Here is a 16,659-nt window from a genome sequence, read left to right on the forward strand (position 1 = left end):
ATTAAAAGCTCATTTCATAAAAAAAATCACCGCATAAACAGATATGTCCTTTAAAAGTTGTTGTTGTTGTTTCATTTACAAAAACAAGATGGCGTCATAAACAACAATAATTAAAGAAGTCCGGTAATACCTATTAAAACAAAAAATATCATTCGCCTAGATTTTCTTCTTTATTCTTATTAAAATGCACGAAAGTAGGATAATACACAAACTTCATCAAATGCATTTTTACGGTGTAATAACAATGAAAATTTGGACTATTTTGTCTCAGTGTGTTGTTTGGTTTTGTCCAATGACATTCCGCGAAGTCAAATAGTTCTATTATTGAACTAGTTTGACGGGTTTATTACTGTATAAAATAGGTTTACCATACAAGACATAAATACTTTATAAATCATCACGCAGTAACCACTAACCCTTCTTCTCATTAAACTATCCGTTTTACAAGAATTATTACGCTTCAATTTGATGTGTTATTCGGATTGTCTCCAATTTTCGATCTTCCGCGCGATGACACACTTTGAAACTGTGAGTGTTAACTAAGCGGCAGAGGCCGCAAGCGGCCCGCCGCAAAAACCACACCGAACGTGAGACAAAGAACTATTGCTTTGGATAAAGCGTTAATGATAAGACAAAGAGCACATTTAAGTACGATATTGATCTGCTCCTGTTGGTTAATAAAACATAGTTGTCACAGACGGAATCAAGGGTCGGTGTAATATCTTCCAAATACAGGTATGTAATGAAACTGTTGTTTACCAAGTTATGATCCAAGTTATGGTAAGGATCGCAGAATCATTACTGAAGATAACTTCGGCTTATCATGAAACTTAATTAAGAATCATATATCCAATCATATAAAGATAAAACCATAAAGTGAAAACTTTATGCCCTAGAAAGGGAGCATATAAGTAAAAGTATGAAAAATAAAGAAGGTTTATCCTGCTTGATAAAGGTAACATTATTAATGTGACTATTCTTAAGATTTTGCATTATCTTTTATCAAAATTGTACAGTAATAAATGCATTTTTCAGACCCCTTTAAGTATGTTGTCGTAGTATAAAAATATTTTTTACAAACAGTAAGTATCTTTTATGAACAATATTACAATCGTTCAAAATATCGTTTCAGAATCATGTCCATGGTCGTAAAATGGGATGTAAGACTATGCCTATACAATCACTTAACTTGCCAACAATATAAGTAAAAAGTATTTTCAAGTTGTGTTAAACAGACTTTAAAAAGTAATCCCGAGACAACTATGAAATTCCTATGTCGCTGACATAGTACAACTGTTTGTACAGCAAAGTCCCCATCCTTCCTATAGACGGAAAGTGAATGAAAAGGTAACAATAATTTTGAAAACAGACCCCTGAATTATTCTGTCTAATAAATCTCAGGCATAAAGAAAATGTTTTGTCAACACTTCAAAAATGAAACAGGGCTTAACTGTTTATAAACGGTTCCATCTAGTTTAGCATACCATGCACTAAGTAGGTAAGCCCTATTTACTTAACCTGTTGTCAGAAGTAAGTAGTTTAAAGAATCGAGTCTAAACTGCTGTTAGGGACAATATGTTTATAAATGAATCTGCTTGCCATCATATCATTCTTGCCGTATTAGCATTTTCTCAAGTCATATGTTTTCAATGAGAAACCTACCATTTCATTTCCAGTAAAGTCGTTCGCTGGTCTTCTTGGGACGGAAATAAACAGTGGTGATAGGCACAACAATGTAAAGCAAATCAATCCTGCATTTTTTTTGTAAAACACAGGGTTTTCTTGCTGTATTACCCTCCAAGAATTTGAAGCATTTCAGGGTTGGAACGGACCTTTGCAAAAACTGCTTATAATTTCAGAAAATCATTGCCTTACGTTCATAGCCCACTATTTTTGCTTGAGCCTCGTAAAAGAATTATTCAAATCGGTGATAAAATGAAGTACTTACAGTGTTTTTAAGTTCTGAATCGACGGATTTGTTTATTAATTTTCTTGCCGTAATACCCGAAAATGATGTCACAAACCACGTGGTATGTACACACTGAACTATAAGCATAATTTACTGCAAAAGTCATCTAGCTTTCTAAGGGAGGTATATATGGGTAATACACATTTAAAGTTCAGCACGTGAATTTATTGTGTTCCTGTGGTGAACAGAATAAGGAGACTAACTATATACAAAGAATAAACCTGGTCAGAGTAATTTAGATTCTAACTAATTGTGTATCATTCTAAAGCTTAAACGTTTACCTAATAATTAAATTGAGTCCTTAAAAGAATAAAATAAATCTTGTAGATAAAATCGACGATATGAAATATTTGGAGTCGGGTCAATTTTCATGGGTCGGTCGGCAAAGGCATTCAACATTTTAATTTAGAATATGTGTGACAACCGATCTAGATCTTAAAAGATTACAACCGTTTAAAATAATTATCATTTAATTGACTGTTTTCAATAATCTCATCCATAAAGGCTACATGTAGCTTTACTGCCAATGTGCTAAAAACAAGTGGATTTTCGACTATTGTTCCTAATTTAAGTATCATAAACAGTTATTGATTGCATAATCCCGTCAGTTTTCATCATAATAACTGACTGTAACTTAATCAGTGTCATCAAAAGATCGCCGCATAATCAAAGCGGGCTTAATCAACATGTGTCCTGCTCGAGGGCATGAAACTGATATTGGATAATTAGGAATAAACATTATGACACCGGGGACTGTTTATTGCATAAAATTCAACAACTTATAGACAAAAAGCAAGTTTTTTGGGAAATGATTTTTATTCGCTCCTGTATTTTTATTTTTCCGGACATTTCAACACTGTCCGGGACACCGGAACGAGTATATAATTTCCGGGACATTCCAGAACGTATCACAGGTATGTAATTTTACAAACTTGCCATGTATAAGGGAAAATATTCCTGGGAGAAAATTCTTACCCGGCCTCTCAAGATAATTAGAGTAACTTCGGGTTAATTTCACAGTCCTGTATATTCGACACCTTGAATTAATATCCGTGTGGAAAAACCCATAATCTCCTTGAATAATTTTACTTAAGTAATTTATATGACATCATATTTATATATGACATCATGAGAACATCTTGGTCACACAGGTGCTCTTTCATTTTCCGATACACTCATTGGGTAACTTCGACATTCAAATTCATTTTGAACGAAAACCGCAATTAAAGTTTTCTATAAGAATGGTCAGCGAAGCTAAGGTATGTGAAATATTATAACTTTTTTTAGCAAATTAACTCACAGGGTGCCATTAGTTATCAAACTGATTTTCATTTCCGTACACAGAATTCAGGCGTTATATTCTACGTTTTCCGGATAAATGACCTTACGCCATCACTTCTGGTTTATCAATCGTGCAGAACTACCTTAAAGGGCCAAATTCTGTTATTAAAGGGTTGTGAACAGGGTAGAGACCACATTTTGCTATCAACTTTAATCAAACTTGCATACAACTTATATTGGCATATAATCTTGGTTCCTTTCGAAAAATGGTTAGATCTCATCATGGGTTCCGGAGTTATGGCCCCTTAAAGGTCCAAAATTTTGGCTTTTGTAGCCATTTTTATAATAATAGAGACTTCAATTATGGTTTGATTTGATACAAACTTGGAAAATATCTTCAACAACAATAAATTTTGAATTCCATGATGAATCTGTCAGATCCAGAGTTATTGTATATCTGATTACCGCCCCTGATTTTAATCAAAATGGATTTATTACACCCCCCTTCAAAGAAGGAGGGGTATATTGTTTTGTAGATGTCGGTCGGTCTGTTGCTATGTAGACCAATTGGTTTCCGGATGATAACTCAAGAATGCTTGAGCTTAGGATCATAGAAGTTGATAGGGAGGTTGGTCATGACCAGCAGATGACCCCTATTGATTTTGAGGCCATTACGTCAAAGGTCAAGGTCACAGTGACCCGGAACAGTTAAATGGTTTCCGGATGATAACTCAAGAAGGCTTGGGCCTATAAGGATCATGAAAGTTAATTGGGAAGTTGATCATGAACAGCAGATGACCCCTATTGATTTTGAGGCCATTAGGTCAAAGGTCAAGGTCACAGTGACCCGGAATAGTTAAACGGTTTCCGGATGATAACTCAATACCACTTGGGCTTAGGATCATGAAAGTTGATAGGGAGGTTGGTCATGACCAGCAGATGACCCCTATTGCTTTTGAGGTCAGTATGTCAAAGGTCAAGGTCACAGTGACCCTGAATAGTTGAACGGTTTCCGAATGATAACTCAAGAACACTTAGGTCTAGGGTCACGAAAGTTAATAGGGAGGTTGGTCATGACCAGCAGATGACCCGTAATGATTTTGAGGTCAATATTGCAAAGGTCAAGGTCGCAGTGACCAGGAATAGTAAAATGGTTTCCTGGCAATAACTCAAGAACACTTGGGCCTAGTGTCAGGAAAATTGATAGAGAGGTTGGTCATGACCAGATAAGCCCTAATGATTTTGAGGTCATTAGGTCAAAGGTCAAGGTCACATTGGCCAGGAACATTTAAACGGTTTCTGATCTTCTCCAAAAACCACAAGGCCTATGGCTTTGATATTTGGTATGTAGCAAAATCTTGTGGTCCTCTACCAAGATTGTTCAGATTATTTCCCTGGGGTCAGATATGTCTCCACTAGTACTAGTCTCCACCCTGGGGGTCACATGGTTTATACAGACTTACATAGGAAAAAACTTTAAAAAAAAACTCTTGTCCAAAACCACAGTGCCTAGAGCTTTGATATTTTGTAGATGGCATCATCTAGTGGTCCTCTAATAAGATTGTTCAAATTATTCCCCTAGGGTCAAATATGGCCCTGCCCTGGGGGTCACATGGTTTACATAGACTTATATAGGGAAAAACTTTGAAAATCTTCTTGTCCAAACCACAAAGACTAAGGCTTTGATATTTGTAATGTAGCATCATCTAGTGGTTCTCTACCAAGTTTGTTTAAATAATCCCTCTAGGGTCAAATATGGCGACACCCGGGGGTCACATGGTTCATATAGACTTACATAGAGAAAAAAAACTTAGAATCTTCATGTCCATTATCTAAATCATTCAAATTTGGACCACATGTATAGTTTTGAGTGGCAAGATGAACCTTGACATGAGTTGACTTTGATCTTGACCTAGTGACCTACTTTCACATTTCTGTAGCTACAGCCTTCAAAATTGGACCACATGCATAGTTTTGAGTGACAAGATGAACCTTGACATGAGTTGACCTTGATCTTGACCTAGTGACCTACTTTCACAATTCTGTAGCTACAGCCTTCAAATTTGGACCACATGCGTAGGTTTGTGTGCCAAAACAAACTTTGACCATTTTATTGGCTTAGTGACCTACTTTCACATTTTTGAAGGTAATGGCTTCAAATTTTGACCACGTGCATAGTTTTATGTTCCGAAATAAAATTTGACCTTGATTTTGACCTAATGACCTGCTTTCACATTTCTCAAGCTACAGGCTTCATATTTGGACCACATGCATAGGTTTGTGTACCAAAACAAACTTTGACCATGTTATTGACTTAGTGACCTACTTTCACATTTCTCAAGCTACAGCCTTCAAATTTAAACCACAAGAGTTTTGTGTACTGAAATTAACTTTGATCTTGAGATTGACCTAGTGACCTACGTCTATATTTCTGAAGGTACAGGCTTCATATTTGGACTACATGCATAGTTTTGTGTTCCAAAATAAAATTTGACCTTGATTTTGACCTAGTGACCTACTTTCACATTTCTCAGGCTACAGCCTTCAAATCTGAACCACATGCATAGTTTTGTGTACCGAAATAAACTTTGATCTTGAGGTTGAACTAGTGACCTACTTTCACATTTCTCAAGCTACAGCATTCAAATTTAAACCACAAGAGTTTTGTGTACGGAAATGAACTTTGATCTTGAGATTGACCTAGTGACCTACGTCTACATTTCTGACTGTATGTAGGCTTCATATTTGGACCACATGCATAGTTTTGTGTTCCAATATAAAATTTGACCTAGTTACCTACTTTCACAGTTCTCAGACTACAGCCTTCAAATTTGAACCACATGCATAGTTTTGTGTACCGATATGAACTTTGATCTTAAGACTGAACTAGTGACCTACTTTCACATTTCTCAAGCCACAGCTTTCAATTATGGACCACATGCACAGTGTTTTGTACTGAAGTGAAATTTTACATTGATTTTTTGATTTTGACCTTGAGCTAGTCTTGAAATTTGGATTCAAAAATGGCTCAGTGGTGGGCGCCAAGATCACTCTGTGATCTCTTGTTAGGTTAATAGGTTAAAGGTCAAGGTCAGATTGACCCATAATGGTAGAACTTTTGTTTACAGTGAGCATATAATTTCTGTTCCTTGTGCAATTACTGAATGCATCAAAGGGGCATTTCATGTTTGACGAGCTCTTGTATCAGTAAGTACTTATAGGACTCATTTGAAATTTCTTTATTGTAATAAGTTGGACTGAGACAGTCAGAGTAGATAACTATGGACTGATTTTATGTCAAATTACCTCCCTTTATTTCAAATTAAAATTGGTATATCTCTGCAACTAATGAACATACTGATTTAAAATTTCATTTATGCCATCATATGGACTTGGACCATCACTGAAAATATATGTTGACTGAATTTATAACAAATCACATCCATTTGTTGTTTTTTTAGCTCACCAGAGCACAAAGTGCTCAAGGTGAGCTATTGTGACCGGTCATTGTCTGGCGTCCATCGGCGTCCGGCGTGCGTAGTCCGTCAACATTTGCCTTGTGAACACTCTAGATGCCACATTTGTCACCCAAACTTTATGAAATTTAGTCGGAATGTTGGTCTTGATGATCTCTAGGTCAGATTCGAAACTGGGTCATGTGGGGTCAAAAACTAGGTCGATAGGCCAGATCAAAGTAAAAGCTTGTGAACACTCCAGAGACCACATTTGTGATCCAATCTTTATGAAACTTGGTCAGAATGTTTGTCTTAATAATCTCTAGGTCAAGGTAGAAACTGGGTCATGTGGGATCAAAAATAAGGTCAGTAGGCTAGATCAAAGAAAAAGCTTGTGAACAGTCTAGAGGCCACATTTGTAATCCATGCTTTATGAAACTTGGTCAGAATGTTTGTCTTGATGATCTCTAGGTCAAATTCAAAACTGGGTCATGTGGGGTCAAAAACTAGGTCAGTAGGCCAAATCAAAGGAAAAGCTTGTGAACAGTCTAGAGGCCACATTTGTGACCTAATCTTTATGAAACTTGGTCAGAATGTTAGTCTTGATGATTTCTAGGTCAAGTTTGAATCAGCATCATGTGGGATCAAAAACTAGGTCACCTGATCAAATCAAAGGAAAAGCTTGTGAATACTTTAGAGACCACAGTTGTGACTCAGTCTTTATGAAACTGGGTCAGAATGTTTGTCTTAATAATTTCTAAGTCAAATTTGAAACTGGGTCATGTTCGGTCAAAAATTAGGTAACTAGGCCAGATAAAAGAAAAATCTTGTCAACACTAGAGACCACAATTCAAGTTTGAAGTCAAAACGTTTGTCATGATTATTTATAGGTCAAGTTCGAATCTGGGTCATGTGGGGTAAAAAAGCTAGGTCACCCGGTCAAATCAAAGGAAAGACTTGTGAACAGTCTAGAGGCCACAGTTGTGACCCAATCTTTATGAAATTTGGTCAGAATGTTTGTCTTGATAATCTCTAGGCCAAGTTTGTATCTGTGTCATGTTGGGTCAAAAACTAGGTCAGTAGACTAGGTCAAAGGAAGAGCTTGTGAACACTATAGAGGCCAATGTTTTGACTCAATCTTTATGAAATTTGGTCAGAATGTTTGTCTTGATGATCTCTAAGCCAAGGTTGAATTTGGGCCATGTGGGATCAAAAACTAGGTCAGTGGGCCAGATCAAAGGAAAAGCTTGTGATTACTCTAGAGGTCACAGTTGTGACCCAATATTTATGAAACTTTGCCAGAATGTTTGTCTTGATGATTTCTAGGTCAGTTTTGAAACTGGGTCATGTGGGGTCAAAAAGTAGGTCAGTAGGCCAGATCAAAGGAAAAGCATGTGAACAGTCTATAGGCCACAGTTGTGACTCAATCTTTATGAAACTTGGTCAGAATGTTTGTCTTGATGATCTCTAGGTCAAGTTTTAATCTGGGTAATTTAGGGTCAAAAACTAGGTCACATGGTCAGATCAAAGGCAAAGTTTGTGAACACTCTAAAGGCTACAGTTGTGACTCAATCTTTATGAAACTTTCTCAGAATATTTGTCTTGATGATCTCTAGGTTAAATTCGAAACTGTTTCATGTGGGGTAAAAAACAAGGTCAGTAGGCCAGATCAACTCTTGTGAGCAATATATAGGGCCATCATGGCCTTCTTGTTTATAAATGAATATACCTTAGCAGTTTCTAACGAGATTGGTTTAAGACGTTATTTATGTCTTCTGTGGTAAGAAATAGTCATGTTAGATAACTCTTGATTGAACATTTATTGATATGAATACTTTTCTAATATATTGTTGTAAAGGCTTGTACCTGTATCTTCATACATACATATACCAATGCATGATTACCTCCCCTGATTTTAATAAAAATGGATTTATCTCAATAAGTATTCATAGGACTCATTTGAAATTTCATTATTGTCATTAGTTGAACTGAAACAATCAGGGTAGTTAACTTGGGACTGAGTTTATTTCAAATTACCTCCTTTTGTTTCACATTAAAATGGGTGTATTGTAGTAACCAATAGAGACGCTGATTTGAAATGTCATTTATGCCATCCGATGGCAATCAGGGTAGATAACTTTTGACTGAATTTATGACAAATTACCTCCCTTTATTTTATGTAAATGAAAATACCTCAGCAGCATGTAATGAGATTGTTATTTAAGCTTTCTAGGGTAAGAAATAGTCAAGTTAGTACAAAAATGGAGTAATTGAGCCTATAGTCTGTCCCAACTAGTTTTGGACCTCCGATAATTTATGTATACCATATGTAAAATTGTCCAGAATGGCATCCTTAATACAGGAACATTAATAATTATCTCAAGGCCCCTTTTTCATTTTTTTGAAAAAATGTAAAATGAAGTTAAAAATCAAAATTTTATGTTTTTCCCCATAGACTTGCTATGTAAAATGACGTGACATCCATTCCAAGATGGTGGCTTCCATACAAATGTCATTTGGGGGTTTGGCAGTGTCTGATATATTTATTGTTGAATAAAGCACATGGAAAATTAAAACAAATTTTATCCAAAACTTGTAGGGTTTACTTGCAAGGAAGGCTCTGAATTAACATTTTATTTCAAATTTAGCTATTATTCAGGTTTCAGCTTTTTTTCTGAAAATTTGTTTGTACTAATACTACATTGACGTAAAATAAATACATGTCTCAAGTCAAGTGTGTATCATTGTTTCAGCAATAGATCTCATATTAGAGGCTTGGGCAGCAGAAATGCATTACAAGTGTATCATAGGTTTTGATGATAACAGTCTATTTAAAGGTTGTTCTTATCATGAGTACATATTGTGTAGGCCCTACTGACTGGTGCTTTCTGTTACCTATGTGCTCCCTATTTTCAGTAACCGTTCGATCTATGTAAAACATTATTCTTAAAATCAATTAATGATTTAAAATGTTTATATTTTAATTTGAGACAATGGCCTATATAAGGAACTATGTCAAACAAATTAACAATCTCTTTTATTCTTTATAATAAGTAATTCTATCTTCGTGTCTTTTTTCTCGTGCTCGGCCGTTGCAAAGTGGGGCACGTTTAAACATATTTGTGCTATTGATAGGTATGTAAGATCTAAAAACCTTTCGAAGAGGTAGTTTGCTCTTCAGCTAGATAAAAGAAGGATGTTCAAGCGCGATAGTTATATATATACTTTCATTTTTTATGGCATGAAAAACACATGCTTTTTTCTCGCCAAAAAGTTCCTACACGAAACATTTAGTTCTATTACAAACGGGGACAAAACAAAAAAAAAAAAACAAAAAAAAGACAATGATAATAAAACAGTGTTACCGTTAAAAATAATTTGTAGCAATTCAAAATTTATATAGAAATTCAGTCAAAAATTTTGTAGTTGCAGGAACTTTACAGTACTGTGTACAACTTGTTTAATAAATACATCTACCCATTTCATTACAAGAAAAATACTCTGGCAAAAACAACCTTCGGTATCTGAATTGCCACAACTCATAACTTATACAAAATATACACAGACTATCACAGCAGTCATGTATATGCTGTGATATTGTCACATGCAAAATGCTTTTTCATTGTATATATTATACGGATCTCATGAAACTTAAGAACTTACGTTGACCAAATGTTGTTAACAGTGATACATTTGTTGGTTTTCGTGTTGTTGCTTTTTAGCTTGGTTTAACATCACACCGACACAATTTAGGTCATAATGGCGACTTTCCAGCTTTTGACGGCGGAATAAGACCCTAGGTTTCCCACTGGGCATTATTTCATCACAGACGAGAACCAAAGCTACAGACCTCACAAAAGCCAGCTGGATGGCTTCCTATCATGAAAGAATTCTACTAACTAAGGGATGTTTCGAGCCACTGGCATTTTAGGGCAAGTGATTTGAAGCTAACAGCTTCCACGAGATGGCCGAGAAGCCCCCCAACCCCCCCAAACCCACCCCCCCAACCCCCCCCCCCCCCCCCACCCCCTTTAACGGCAGCCATATGCAATTAATAGAAATACACTCAAAAACTGTTAAAATTCTGATTTAAAGGCATATAAATCCCACTGTCGCTTTATTTATACTACACATGCTGTTTAAAATATTTGATGAGATTTCACTAATCTTCGAAACTATTTGAATTGATCTGTACATGTTTATAAAATGTTAATATTTTTCAAATAGTTAAATATTTGTGAGATACAACTATTAATCCAGAACATTATGTATCATTTTTGACTTTTCTGTATGGCATTTATTTGTTCAATGGCATTACGTTAGTCGGTGTAAACATGAATTGAATGTGAGTCAGTGTATATCCTTTGATCTTCGACAGACCTCAATAATTTTGGATACTTTAACTAACAATCATCTACACTTTACAGGTAAGAAGTCGAAATTTCAAATTTATAAATATAACGCACATTCCGTAACGGATAACATGAAGGGTGTTTGTTTTTGTCGGCGACAGAAAATCCCTTTTTACACGTTTTCTTTTAAATTAGCAGTGGCGGTATGTTATAATGGTAGAATCTAACACATTAACTTTTTTCATAGATTTAGGACTTGGCTGAAACTTAAAGTAGACTTAACCATTCCCTTCTTATCCACGTAGACAGACTGACACAGTCGACAACTAATTTACTTCACCCTCTTTAAATCCAAGACTCAGTTAGCTTCAATATTTACTAAACTTATTGTCGTTGGGGTAGATACGCGTAAGAGAGCGTACATATTGTGCCGCCCATGCAATGGATCGCTGAAGATATTTAGTGACGTCATATGTTGTATGACATAATTGGAATTTAGCGTTTGAAAAGTTATTGTGTCATGGCGAGCTTGTTCAATGTATAGAACAAGGGCGTAGGAGCTGGGGCGGCAGGGGCGGCACCTGCCGCCCCAATATTTCGAGGAGCGGCGAAATGCCGAACTCGTAAATTTTTTGAAAAGGCTAGAAATTATAATTGAAAATAAATACAGCGGTCTTCCATTTATCATGAAGTGCATCGGCGACTGATATGTATACAAAATCTTGTCATATCGCTGACACTTTGCTAGATCACCTTGGTAACATGGTATTGTACAAAATCGATAATCCGCAACGACCAAGGTCGCTGTATTTTCACGCAACGCAGACTCGGATTATAGGCAATACATTAATTTAATTAATGAAAGTTAATTGTATTTAACTGCTTACTGCCAAAATTGCTATTATATAATGTTGTGTCTCAAATTCTGCCGACAAAGGAAAGTATCTTGAGTAAAACCTGGAACAACTGATACGTATTAGAACTTCCTGGTAAAACACAAATGCAAATCGAGATCTTTAGATGTCTTTACATAAAATATATTAAATATTTTTGACACTTAAACATATTGTTTGAAAATCAAAGGCACCAATCATAATGATTAAATTCAACGCATAAAATGTAGAAAAGTCCTCATAGATTTTACAGATCTAATTAAATTAACAAGTATTACAGCTTCTACATAAAAATATAAAAGGCCAATCAGCCTCGCAATTTTGCATTTCCAAATCAATCATTTGGTTAAAAGAACCCCGAACTCCGTTCATTCAACCCTAAACAGGGAACTGCGTTTTACCTTTATAATGCCATTTAATGACTAAAATGCCACAAGGATTGGATTACCCCTTTAAGTCAGGGTATTGTGCTCGATCCCCTACTTAGATTAATTACTGGTTTTACCCTGGCAAGACATTGTCCTATCTAACATCGTGCCGCCATTACAGTGTTTAAACATAGTAACCTGTAAATAGGGGTGAAAATTCGAAAAAAGAAACGAGTATGTTCAACAGATACTGAGCAGTCCAGGAAGTAGCCAGATTGCACCATTTACTCCAGCTATATGTAAAATTTTCCCGGGGCCACTGTTCATAGGAGGGGGACCCCACCTCCCAAACCCACCCCCTCCGCCGCCCCAATGCTCAAATCGTCCCTACGCCCCTGTAGAAGGCTATATTTTAAAAAGCTTAAGCAGTTGACGACTTTGTATCTTACAGGTTCTCCCTGGATAATATGCATTTGAAAAATACTGTGATTAAAGATATTGTTTCAAATGCATACTTCAGTTATTTGCCTGAAATTCTTCAAAACACCGCCGTAGATTGACTGGATGAATTTTCAGATGATGGATTTTCTGTGTAAATTAAACTTCTGACTGAAAATTTTGCATTGAACTGGACATCGATTGGAAGGATTTAAGGATAAATGGAATAATGATTAAAGGAATTTATAACTGAATACTTAATGGCCAGATTCTTTCGTGCAAAGTAAGTTCTTTTTCTATTTTTCTTTTTTCAAAATTTCGTTTGTATACTAAATTGTAAATTTTATTTCAAAACAATTGTGTTTCTTAGTAACAGGAGGAAAAGTGTAAAATATAACCATGAAATTTCCCAAAAAAACAGTGAATTCCCATAGAGAAAATGAAATTTAGTCGCACGGGAAAACTAGACGATTGCTACAAAAATCCTAGAAATTCTCGAGGGTGACTTTTTCAGTGTGCCCATACCACGTGACTTTGACGTCATTTTATGGCTAAGACGGCAAGCCAAATTCCGTCGATTCGATTCTTCAAAGTGGCGTAAGTTCTTTATTTCTTGATCAAATATGACCAAATAAAGTGCAGGCTAAGGAAAAAAGTGAGTACTTCACTCACAAGTAAACGGTTTTATCAACAGATGAACAGTTTTGGCCTGAAAACGGGAAAACTGTTTTGTTTAGAGAAAATGAGCATGGTAAGACGGCAAGCAAGGGCCCTTTTTGACAGAAAAACGGATGATTGTGCACATCAGAGGTGTCGCACGTATTACCGATTCACAGGAATTTAATGCCGGCTCTGTTGGAGGCCTTAATTGACAAAAATGTAGCAGGATTATTTAAAAAAATTTTAAAAATCCAAAATACGCTAAGACGGGAAGTCCGCTAAGACGGCAAGTCATTTTTTATAGTAATATCGTCTATGGAGTCGCACTTCTGTACAAGCGGTCATTGGATGTTTACCAATAGTAGATCATTCTACTTCTTGTCAAAACTATAGGAAAACATCAAAGAACCGTTATATAAGTGAAGTCATATGATGTTTTGAACTACATTGTACGTTATATGCATTTTTTTCTTTTTCTTTTTTTTTTTTGGTACAGTTGCTAAATTATGAGGCTTAATAGATAAATTAAACGAGAATTATGATTTGCTCTAGCAGGATTGGCATATAAGTGAGAACTGTTCTAGAAAGGTTAAGAATTCAAAAGCTACACATGTATACCATCTTGGATGTACCTCTGCATGTCGGTCTTTGGATTAAAGTATGTTATAGCGTTTCGAAAACTAAAGAACAAATATACAGTTAGCAGCAGGCAACAACAAATAATACACATTTTTGACCTAATCAATACTACTTTATATGTTCACAAGTCTGTTGTACATATAATGTTTGAGTGAATGTTTTCTTGACAAATCGTTATGTATTAAAAATAAGGCTACTTATTAAGAAGAGTCATTTTGTCGACTTCCACAAATCAAAAACACAATTTTCAGATATATAGAATAATGTTTTGACAAATAAGAATCTTATTCTTAACTCAGTCTATAAGCAAGAAGACATGCTTTAAAAAGTATTTCTATGTAGCTGTGTTCAAAGTATTGAGTAGAATAGAAAAATCTTATTTTTTTCCCCAAAATTTAACACGATATCACATATTAAAATAGAAATAGTGAAAACTCCACAGGTCGCTCAACACAACAAAAACGAAAATGTTGCAGGCTCGGTTTGATTGAGCCTGTTCATGGATGGTAGTGGAAATGCATGCTACCGTCCATGCCCTCTAGCCCCGGGTTGAGCAGAACTCAACATTTACACATGCTAAAAGTACAAAAAGCAATTTAGAGACATCCGCAGATGTATTCAAACTATGATGAACATGGAACCTTCAATGATACACGTGTTGAGGCGTGTAATTCCATGAAGAGCGGCGTTTGGTCCCCAGATAAAATAAAGGGTTTGTCCCAAACGAGAAAACAATGGGCAGAACTAAACAAACTGGAATTTAGGAAGGGGATCTGAGGTTATGGAGCCTGCGTATCACAGGAACAGTCAAAAGACAAAATTAAAAAGCAGGCACCATATTCAAGGGGTGATTAAACAATACCCAAGGCTATGAAAGCGGGAGTATTGGAACCACCCACAAATACACCATCTTTCACAATTTTTGGAGAAAGGGTTGTATAATTCTACACATTTCTGCAAAATCAACTTCTTGTTTAGCCGAGCCTAATAAAATAAAATGTACTGATGTCACGACTTAAGTAATCGTGACACCAAAACATTAAAAATGTTGCAACCCTACTTCTTTAATTCATGGGTTGTTGTCTTTAAACTCCACTACCTTGTTAAAAATGTTTGTACAAACGACCGACCCTGCTACAACAGCAGTAGAAGTCAGTGGGATCCGCCAAACTGGAAACTAGACCTGTATCTACCCCAAGATCCTGCTGTTTCGACTTCCGTGCAGTTTTGAGATAAGAAAAGGAACTATACACATGAAAATCATCGGGAGAAGACGCAAATGCCCCGTTGATATGCTTTGATTCAATTTTGCTTAAAAGAAATCAAACAGTTTCATTTATCGGGCACATACTTAGAAACTTCACATTGATCAGGCATTTGATATACTTAGATAAGATTTATTAATTGAGTCGGAAAGTCAAATTACAAGTAACATTAGCTCTGATGAGATTTTTAACCGACTATAAATTCTCGTTATGTTCTGTTTTGATTCTATTTTGCTTCATAATCTATTTTAAAAACTCTGTAGCTTTTACTCTGCTTTATTAACGTTTATCAAAATGACAACTTTCATGTAAATTTTTCAATTCAATAACAATTATAATAATCCGGAACTGATGTAATGTTGTTAAAAGTCAAAGTAAAGTACCCCTAACATCTAAATGTATTCATGATTTGCAAGGAATGTCAATTATTTATCTTGTAAGTATTAACATAGGTTATTACATTAAATATCGAGACAAATAGGTAAGTTAACCAGACGTGTACTTGCAGCACGACCATTTTCCTTAAAGCCCTGCTCCCGTCCTACCTTTTAACCTTGAGTTGTCACTGAAAAAGCATGAAAATCCTGACTATGAACAGTGACGTCTGTCAAAATAGAGTCTATTGTATATGAAATTCTATATGAAATACCTGTAGTTTTGCGTGCTAAAGGTCGGCACGTGGCCGTTAACTGTTACCTATTGTAATCATGGGTTGCATACACACAAAAGAATTTGAATAGCCGCGGAGCAGGGCTTTAACCTGTAACGTGTAGCTTTCCATGTAACAGTGGAACACTGTAGCAATTAATATACTACAGATATAATTATTTATAAAAAAGAATTTTAAACAAATATTTTGACTCAGTTTTGCATCAGCCTTACAGAGATATTAAAACGATAAAGTAAAATGTTAAATAATAAATAATATGAATCGGTCGTTATAAAGGCTGTACAAAAATAAGGATAAAGTAAGAATAAAGGGAAGTAATTCAGAAAAAAAAATCTATTTTTAAATTAAATAAAGCAGTTTATCATTTAGCTTACTCCTACACAGTGATCTCCCTTGTCATTCGAATCAGGACAGGTAGAAAGAATCGCATGCAGATCTATATCCTATACAACTAGAAAAAATGATTAAGATCATATGCTGTTTTATTACTGACGAGTGCATTATGTATTAAGGCTAAACTAGAGAAATCTTTCTTATACGTTTTGAACTATTTTTTTAACGGCATATTTTCATGCGCTTCGGTCACGTCTGCGGTTTTTCTGAATTGTTTTAAAGGAATACACCTTCGCTTTTCAACTTAGTCATGCTCGATGGATCAACAGACTTAAA

General features: G+C 35.6%; 2 protein-coding genes across 5 annotated transcripts in view; one reads left to right on the forward strand and one right to left on the reverse strand.

Annotated features, from left to right (window-relative positions):
* LOC128559412 (trafficking protein particle complex subunit 11-like) overlaps positions 1-16,659 on the forward strand; it is a 102,103-nt gene that overhangs the window by 69,162 nt on the left and 16,282 nt on the right. Inside the window, exon 1 of one of the 2 annotated variants that reach the window (XR_008372336.1) lies at positions 168-735. The exons of the other annotated variant lie outside the window; for it this stretch is intronic. The gene's annotated coding sequence lies outside the window, so the exon portion shown is untranslated. Of the gene's footprint in view, positions 1-167; positions 736-16,659 lie in introns of those variants that run through there. 2 annotated transcript variants of the gene reach the window in all.
* Positions 1-16,659, reverse strand: part of LOC123534053 (mucin-5AC-like) — a 90,193-nt gene that overhangs the window by 68,328 nt on the left and 5,206 nt on the right. The window lies entirely within an intron of this gene.

The sequence above is a fragment of the Mercenaria mercenaria genome, chromosome 1, assembly GCF_021730395.1.
Source record: "Mercenaria mercenaria strain notata chromosome 1, MADL_Memer_1, whole genome shotgun sequence".
Classification (NCBI taxonomy): domain Eukaryota; kingdom Metazoa; phylum Mollusca; class Bivalvia; order Venerida; family Veneridae; genus Mercenaria; species Mercenaria mercenaria.